Here is a 10,410-nt window from a genome sequence, read left to right on the forward strand (position 1 = left end):
GTCTTGTCTTGTTCGGAACTGACACTGGCCCAAGTCACTATTAAGGAAATGTGTGTGTGTGGTCTAATTGAGTTCTGCCCGTCATTGTTTTTCAGAACTCTGTATTCCTTCATACTGTCGACGATTGTATGTTTGTGCTGACCGATTAAGAAGTTACAGCGTAGTAAGAAACCTATTATTAGTGATAACGTTTAACTATCGTTCTGGTTTTATACTTAAAGTTTACAATACCCTGTATTTTACGTAATATTAACAACTGAATAATGTTGAATGCAATGACTTAGTAGATATAAATTACTTGATGAAATTTTTGTTATTTGTATAGGAATATTAACACAATATACTTCTTGACTCAACAAAAGGAGTGCCTACCTTTTATATAATACTATGTAACAAATTTTTAAAAAGGGTTCTGTTTCTGGTTTGTCAGTATTGGTTTGTGATTAATGGAACAGCGAACGTGGAGAGAAGAGTAGCTATACCCCTGAAATTTTGCTTTTGTGGCTGTCAGTGATATTACGTGTTTGCCTATTTACCTACATAGTGGTATTTACGTAATCTCGCAAATCTACTTATTTCTAGGTTCTTTGTCATCAATTTTTAAATTTAGATTGAAATATGCCTGCATCATGCAACATCCAAGTCGACCTGCAGGGCTGGCACGACAAGGCGCTACTGGCGCGAGAGCGACATACAGCGCGACATCTCTATGTGTGAATAGCAGTATCTCGCGCTTTATGTCGCCCTACTCGCGCCATGTCGTGCCAGCCCTATAGGTTTCCATGACAAATGGTCCTGTCAAACCGTCATAAATGGGTATATGGCTAACAAACAAAACTTGTCAAGGAACCTGGCCAGATTCTGTCGGGATCAAAAATTTTCCAATATGGCGAATCCAAGATGGTTGCCATATAAAATTGAGTTTGCCGAATCTCTGCAACTATCGATGATGTACGGGTGGTGTCTTATGAAGTATTTTAGGATACAATATGACGCGATCATACCAACAAGCCTGCTTTTTCCTACCCGATAAAATTTTACAAAAAAAATTCTGAAACAAAAACTAAAACTAGTAAACAAAATATAGTCAATAGCCTAATACGAAGCTCTCGCCACATGCTATATGTAGGTAGCTCGATTACCACTGACATTTAAGTAATTATTCTCCCAAAAGGAACAGAGATCGATTTCAAATATAATGCTTCCTTTTTGTCTTTAAACAAAGAGAAATCCGAAGATTTCGACGTTTCCTTAATGCTACGCAACTTCTCGTTGTTTTGACGACAAAAGTAAAGTTTTTCCAGGGAACTAAAGCTTTTTCATGTTTTTATTTTAGAACCAATCCGAAAATGGTATTGCTAACCCAGAAACAAAAATCGTGTTACATGGTGTAATTGTTCCTAAAAATGATATAAAAACTAGTTTTTGGAACGAATGGATCTCAGCATTTATTATACCAATGTATAATTATCGTTTGAATGAGGCAGTGGCATGTCCTATATTTAATAATTTCTATATAAGTCGATAGCAGACGACGGACTATTTTGTCCGTTGAGGCAATACATACAAGGTTTCCGTACAACTGTTCATTAAAAAACATACAGTGTTACCCCCACGTTATAGTTATCACACTTATGGACAAGGAATAGCATTCAATGAAATTAAAATTAGCTGAAAAATATTTGTGTCCATGTTTTGTTTATGTGATACCAAGTGATGGGACGAATAAGTTGTGCGCCTGGTGGTGAGTGACACGCCTGTCCATAGCAGTTGCAGTGCCACTCAGAACTTTATATCGCAAAGAGCTGAGTGGCACTGCCACTGCTGCGCACTTTGACACGTTTAGTTGACAAGTCCAATTGCCTATTGGTTAAGGAATTGAACCCAGGAGTACTCCGCTCAATCTTACGCCGTTCAATCTTAACTGGTGCACCAAGGACTTAAGTTGAATTATTTGACTTGAGTGGCAGTACTGTGAGAAAATGGCATTAGTAATTAAGGGTGATCGTCACGGTTTATATCCATACAAATTACTGTTTTCTCCCACTATGGCTGCTTTTTATTTATTTTACCTTACCAATAGAAAACAAAATTTCTTTTCAATGTCGCGTATACCAAATTAGTTAATTGTATTCATGATCCAGCTAGAACCCAACAGAAAAGAAGATCGTCGTCTGCTCGCGACGCATACGCAAGTAATGTCGGCTATGTGTATTTGTGAGCCAGTCCGAGCATTTAATTATATATTTCTATGTACATTGTATATAGAACTGTATACATCAATTAAATATTGTAAATAAATAGCCAATACAATTTTATGTTTTATTTGTTCATTTCATTTGACTTTGCATTGTGTAAAGCCGGGTACTCATTAGCGAGCTGTAACGTAACAGATACAGTAACGAGGTTCTAGTGTGTAACCCTTGAAACAGTCTTCAAGCAGACTGCTCTCTGCGAACCGCTCGCGGCAAGCTCGCGAACCACTTTGATTTTTAGTTACAAAACATGCAACGGTGACGGTCACAGCTCGCTAGTGAGTTTTAACTTAACCCAGCTTAACACGGTGCCATGTGACAACCTTTATTCCTACGTCCCGTCGGTCCTGGTTGCAGAATCAGTTTAAGGTTACCATATTATTTTACTATCAAGATCGGACATGTGGTAGTAAAATAAATATTCCTTTTACGACAGATCCCTATACTAACTGGGAAACAGTTGAACAGATGTTCGTCAAACATGGAACCATCCCGAGTAACCAACCATCAAATTAAAAAAAGACCAGTCCATGTTTTTAGGAGCTACGATGCCAGGAACAGACATACAAAGGCTTCGAATGTGGCTATCAGCGCAAAAGGGGTGCAATCCCATGAAATGCAGAAGATGAGGTATTTAGAACGAGGGATTTAGCATTAGCCGAATTCATTTTATGTAATATAGTAATCATATTATGATCGAATTGTAATTATATTTTTTTTATATATGGAAATAGCATCCAAATATTATGTACTTTACTAACATTTAAAGTATTACAACGAAATGTGGGTTGTACCACTTTTGCGGTGATAGCCCCTCAAATAACTTTTTGCATCGGGGGTTAGAATGTTAGGGGCTGCTGTGCTGATACAATGTGAGCTTTTGTTTGATAACAAACTTGGTTCGAAGTTCAAAACACAGAAGAAATTATTAAAGATTTATTTTAAACTTAATACGGCATATTAAATTATTAACAATATAAAAAAACTAAAAATTGGTAACATTCAATAATGGTATTTTACGTGACTACTTAACAGAGGACGCTCTTGGAAGTGAAATGCAAAATATTTTTAATACTTTGTGTAAATAATACATCACGCAGTACTTAATACTTTTTAAATTGAACCAAATAGGAACAGCTGTGAGACATTACAATGTACGGCATATTTATAATTAAGTCTTATACTTTTACGATACTTCCAAGTGTTCTCTGTTGATTTGTTAAATATAATTGTTGTTATAAAAAAAACAAAACAATTACACTACCCAAAACAAAGTACTGGAAGCTTACCACAACCTCTTAAAACAATATTACTTTAACCTTACATTGACTTTTCGTACCATGACGCGCTTAAAGTAAGCTTATTATAATGTTAAAACTATGATGTTTATTGGCAATTTAGTGACTCTTCATTCACTCAGTTCGTACTATGACGCGACTTTAACATTAAAGTAATATTGTTCTTACGTCAAATTTAGCAATCTTAAAATAGTTACTCGGACGCAGTGGAAACAATATTATCTTCGAATTTATTGTCTATGTATTGATTTGTAATGATTAAAAGTTATGTTGAACTTATTTATTTACAGAAATCTATTCAATATTTTGTTTATTTTTTTATTTAATAGTACCTGGGAAATAATTTCGCGTTAAATAATAATAGGCGATGTTTATTTCGTAAAACTATAACAGCGACATCGATATGACACTTGGCGACACTAACAGTTGACACTAGACTATTATTTCGAATTCGCAACTAACTATTAAGACTCCGCTTGTTTTATTTATTTTTCTTCATGAAAATGCGGAAAAATAATTGAAAGCAACGTAATTTTAATAGATTTTATTATTACATACTTTTTTTAACAATTAAAGTTCTCTGAATGTAAATAAGTACTTTTAAACGTTATACTACGATAAGACGATTCGGAACATCAAAAAAGAAAGAGATGACATTATATACTTCATAGAGCGTTATTTCTTTCCTATTTTCAGTAAGGAATAGACAATATTGGGAAATCATTCGTTCTTTCAATCACTTTAGCAATAATACATTACTTATAGTAATATTATGCTCCCATGACTGACATGACATTTTGGAAAAATTCTACAGAAACTTAAAAATAGATAGAATAGAGTAATATTATAATAAGCAAACTTAATGCTTACAATGAAATAAGATTGTTTTTGAAAAGGTTATGGTAGGCCCCCTGGTAATACATACTTAGCAACTAATGAATATATTTGAGACTAGTCTTTATTATATTGACAACACCACTTATTTAGTAAAGCGTTAGTAACGTAAGGCGTTGGTATATCCAAAAGATTTCCTTGTTGTTAGTGCCTTTACCGTCAGCATAGAATAATAAGACAATTTCTGTAACCCCGTACAAACCTAGTTGCAGTACAGCCCCTTACCTATTTCTGCCGTCAAGTAAGGGTGCTGGTGAAATTACAGGCACATGGGACTTGTGAACATATGTCTCGGGGTGACGTGCGCAGTGGCACTGCCCCTAAGATCTTTGCGATTTAAATCTCTGAGTGCAACTGTTATGGATAGGCGTGTCGCTTACCACCAGGCGTACGATTTGTTCGTCCCGTCTCTTGCTTGGCATTATAAATAAAAAAGCAGCACGGCTTGTGTGTGCATGCCGCCGTGCTACTTGTACGGACACACACATTCGCGTAAGCTCGCGTTGCACAGCGCGGGTTACACGCGTCGTTCATTATAGAATTGAAGCATGCGCTCTGTTTAAAATATTTTTTTCTGTGTCAAAGACAATGACCGGTGCAATATGGAGGCATAACCTTACACTGTCATATCTATAAGCAACAGATGGTGCATTTGAAAGCACACAAGACTTAGATTCTGAATCTATTCCTCGATTTTCATTTAAAGCAGCGGATTTTTGTATATTTAATTTAAAAAAAAACTTTTCTTAACATATAACTGTCTAATACATCAAACAAACTTATACAATCACATTCCATATATAAGTATATTGGGAAAAAAATACCCAGCTGCACTTCAGTAGGAAAGCTCTTCCGCCTAGTTGTGATCACTCCGCAAATTTTTCCTTTAAAATAAGGTATAATGCAACTCACACATCTGGCAACACACAGCACGTTAAATATATTTAATCAACTGCAATCTGTCACATTTCGTCACCATTGATACTGAACAGGAATGCAACAGAATTACAATTACAATTAAAAATATGTTTTTTTATGATATCAAGTGACAGGACGAACAAGTCATGCACCTGATGGTAAGCTACACGCCTGTTCATAACGCTTGCAGTGCCACTCGGACTTTTAAATCGCAAAGATCTGAGGGGCACTACAACTGCGCACCTCGCGCTGAGACGCAAGTTGACAATCTCATGTGCCTGTAATTTCACCAGCACCCTTACCCTTCAAGACCGGAACACAGTAATGCTGACACTACTGCTTGGCGGCAGAAATAGGAATTTGCTGGTCATGCTAAGTAAGATGAGGGCAGTAATGGTAATCATCCTTTATAATTGTTTTTTTATTTATAATTGTACCTTTACGTCTAGTTTCGCATTTTTTTCTCTTAAACGAGATACTAATCCGCGATATAAAAATGTCAATATGTAAGTATTGCATTTGACAAAAATTATTTAAATATATCACGCGAATACTGTGATGTACACGTTAATTTTTTTCAAATTATGTTTTGCAACCTGTACGAACTAAAACAATGTGTCAATCCTACGTGTAGACATTAATGCACCGAACAGGCGGGAGTTTTTTTTTGTTATTCAACATTCAAAGATGATAAACGACATTGAGGTGGATTATTTAATAATCTTAATAGAGGAGCGTCCTGTACTAAGGAACAAAACATCAGAAGAATACAAAATCATCTTTGAATACTGAATAACAAATGAATGCGGCACTGGGGAGCGCGCCGTGAGTTTCTACGATACGACGTCGTGCCGTGAGTCGTGCCACGTTGCGATGAATTTTTACGTTGCTCGTCGTAAATCCACGATATGAAGTCGCATCGTGAAACGATTGTGTTGTGTTTATGTGTAAGAGCCCCTTACACTGTTGCTAGCAACTATTGTTATTGTAAACTCGTGGCAGACCAACCGTTGATATCCATGAGTGTGTCTTGACGGTTAAACGTATAATTCGTGTCATTGATATAAATTGCTATATTGGACTGTTTATACAATAATGTATTAACTCAAATAGTGTATTTTTACAATCGATAAAAAACTAATGACTCACTTCCAGTGAAAGATTAAAATGTATGTATAAAATATAATAAAAATTTAAAATTTATGCTAAAATTTTATTACAGACCTACATAATTTTTGCCAAGTTTACTTAAAAATAAAAGGAAAAAAAATTAATTTCATATTTTTCAGTAAGAACGGTTTTGTCCAGAACTTGCTCACAAAACGTTTGTCTCATTTTAAGTTAAGATATATTTCAATTGTTTCGCACAATATTCTAACGACGATTTTACTGAGGTATAGAGAATCAATTTTACGTTCAGCTATAGTATAATCTTGAATTTCACATATTTTGAGTTGTAACCCTATTGTAATAGCAGTGCGATATGTTTGCAAAAACCGATGCCGCGTAGTTAGTTTTGTGACACAACTTTACACATTTTTGTACATTTTGTATGATAAAAAAATAACACAGCGCTCATACAAAAATGAAAACTTTTGCACCCTGCAGGTGCAGTCTGCCTTATACGATAATGCTACCAATGATTATTTCCTTTATAATTAACATAATCAACCCTTTACAACTTACACTGTAACCCATTTATTATCTTACATTACAATCCGATGTGTTTACATTGCACACAGAATATATTCTAGTTTGTAACATTTTAACCAAAATTGTAATAAATATTGAAGTTTGTAGTGAGGTATCGTTTCACTTCCCCGCGTATTCACGGAGTTAACAATTTTGTACTATATCATTATGGTATTTGTGAAATATCAAGCAATAACTTATCCATTAAACTTTCGGCTAAATACAAATAGCATTTTCAATACAAATTGACATAAAATTCTAAACTAAATCACAATTTATAATCCGTAATACATTGCGTCTGAAGGCGCAGGACCAACTGCAGCTAGATATTGACTAAGTGCATGTTATTGGAGAACATGATATCTACTAGGTGCTCATTATACAGGCTGTATATTTGAAAGTGGGACATACTTATAGAGTGCGTTATATACCTGACTCCGAACCTAAAGAAATAATAAGGTAATGAACTTGAAACTTTACAAAAAAAATATATTTTTTATTTTTATCGACTACTACTTGCGAACAACATTAGTTATCGAAATCTATGTACATCACTATTATTGCTCCGACGCAATGGCGAGCTGCGGCACGGCGGCGAAAATCAAGCACAGGTCGGGGGTGGGGGCGCGGGCACATAGATACAGTGCACGCGCGACCTTAGTCTAGCTAAGATACATAAATTATTTGTACTTCCGCTCGCTAGCGCAAAATAGATATTTATTCTAACGTCAAATTGACTGAGATGGTGCGACTTTACGCAATAAGTGGTGATAGTGTGGAGCTATTTAAATGTTCCCAAATCGGAGTTTTACGCGGAGTAGGTGAACAGTGTCGAAGTGTGGCATGAGAGGATTATCTCAACATTTTATAGTGTGAGACCAAATGTGTTTGTGTTGAACAATTTAAAACAAAATTTAGTACGACGTGCTAGAATATGCATTGTGGAAAACGGTGGACATTTTGAACACTTGCTGCGTACCACGTAAGTGTAAATAAACTGTAAATAACTAAAAAATCAATCATTGTAAAAGTTTTGATTTCACATTTTTAACTAGGCCAAAAACCTCAATTTTTATTAAATGATAACTAGTTACTAAATCATAACCTTATCTTTTTTGAGTACGTAAAACATTTCGATGATAGTTCAGAAGTAAAAAATAATTAGCATAAGCTGAAACGTAATCATTTCGATAACAGCTTGTTCATCATAACATAAATATGCGTAGGTGAGTAACTTAGTTTTTTATTTTCTAGAGAAAAGAGGTGCTTTTAATAGGAAGGGAGATGTGAAATCATTGTTATTGTTGCTGTCTCACTCGGCCCTCGCTTGGTAGTATTCCCATTGCACTGGAAATCAAGCGTAAAGGGAATAGGTTTATTCTTATGTGCACTCCAAAACAAAGTTGTTGATTTATTTTTTGTTCTATCCCATATCCTAATTTTATTTTAGTCTATATTAAGTTGTAACATGATTTACTATGACATGTATGAATATGTCTCACTTTCAAATATACAGCCTGTATAATTGAACGAATAAACAAGGTGAAGCAAGCGAATGGCAGAGGGCGTTACGTAAACTTCAATGCTTTCCTTTTAATTTTAAAATGTCGAAGTGCTGCACAAAAGCGTATAATAAATATATCGTCGGTTAAAAGGTAAACTTGACCAAGTGTAATTTTGATCAAAAAAGATAATAAGTAAAATTCAGTATAAAATACTTAAAACATGTTTACACAATATTTTAATACATACGAGCTCGTTAAAGATTTTTCATAGTGAAAAAACATAAATTCCATCAATTAATTATCTTCATTAGTCTAAGCTAACTAAGCTAAGCTAGCTTTTAACCGAATTTTAACTTTAAAGCAACGATATTTCGGTCAAAAAATTAACGCAACTCCATTTTGGCACTCGCACAACAAATAATCCACCATTTTGCATTTGCCTTGTGATTAGAGTAGGCAGCATTTTTGTGTGACCTAAAAGTAAATAATAAAAACAATTTTTTACTTAAAAGAGACGGTGCCGAATCTCGTAAGCTAATATTCGATTTATGTCATACTATCCTTAAATAACTTCACACTAAAAACTGAAAAGTTTCCACACCTTAAGCATATTAATAGCATTACAATTGACATCCTTCTCTGAGCTTGCTTTCAATGGCAAAACAATACTTATCAGTTCATCAATAACTTACTTTATATTTTCTAAAACCTGTGTTCAATTTTCTTGAAAACTGTTAGGTTTAAAAGGTAATGTATGACCCTGATATTGTGGCACAAAAGGTCAGAACTTTTAAGGGTCGCATCAGTAAAAAAACTAGTTTTAAAATGAAACTATTTTTTGAGAAGTAAATCTCGTATATTACTTTTTTCAAACAAACAAACGTTTCGGGTACTTTGCAACGTATGTACGTTGTATGTAGGTACGTTGGTTCATTTGAATAAAAAAAAAAACAAATATACGCGATTTATATCTTATTTTAAGTTAGCTACCTAGTACCGAGAAAACAGCCGCATGTGATTGGTTATAGATAAACCACTAAAGCCGCATTCATTATGGCAAACTAATAACTTGGATCCCACATCTGCCCAATCCACGAGTCTGTCGAATAGCGAATGTGCCGAGTCACGAATCTGTAGAATCCCGAACTCAGTCTCTTTTTTAACACCTTTATGCACGAGCCTTTATTATTATTAACCGACTGAAAAAACGAGGAGGTTCTGAATTCGATTGTATTTTTTGTGTGTATGTTACACTATTACTGTTTTGCATTTGTAAACGGATTTTGATGATTCTTTTCTTGTTGGATAGACGGTACCTCAGTATTGGTATCACTAAAATTTGTAGAAATTATTTCATCTCTAAAGGTGGCAAACGGTTTCGCTGACTTTCCGGAAAACTAAATGTAATTTATTCAATTGTGACGGTGGTGTGACCCCCTTGATCGTTATTCCACCTTTTTATTTCAATTTCTTATTTTATTCACACACTCGTATTTAAGTTCAAATTTTAAATTGTTCCATTCTTTGCCTCACATTCTGATTTTGTTTCGGTCCACCGTCACTCCCTGCCCGATCGCGGTAGCGAACACATCTCTTCTTATCCTTTTGAACCTTTTACTAGCTATATTTACACCGTCTACATTGTTAAACCTGAATAAATACCTTTTAAACTGGACTTCCAACTTTTGAACTACTAAATTAAGGCTACTACTACATTCCATCCAACAGGACATATCGCTACCAGCACCAGCAGCACCCTTACACACTCTTACACCCACACGCACACTCGCACGCAGGCGCGCGCACACACACACACACACACACACACACACACACACACACACACAC

Source organism: Hyposmocoma kahamanoa, unplaced genomic scaffold (assembly GCF_003589595.1).
Source record: "Hyposmocoma kahamanoa isolate Upper Pololo Valley unplaced genomic scaffold, ASM358959v1 192, whole genome shotgun sequence".
Taxonomy (NCBI): Eukaryota; Metazoa; Arthropoda; class Insecta; order Lepidoptera; family Cosmopterigidae; genus Hyposmocoma; species Hyposmocoma kahamanoa.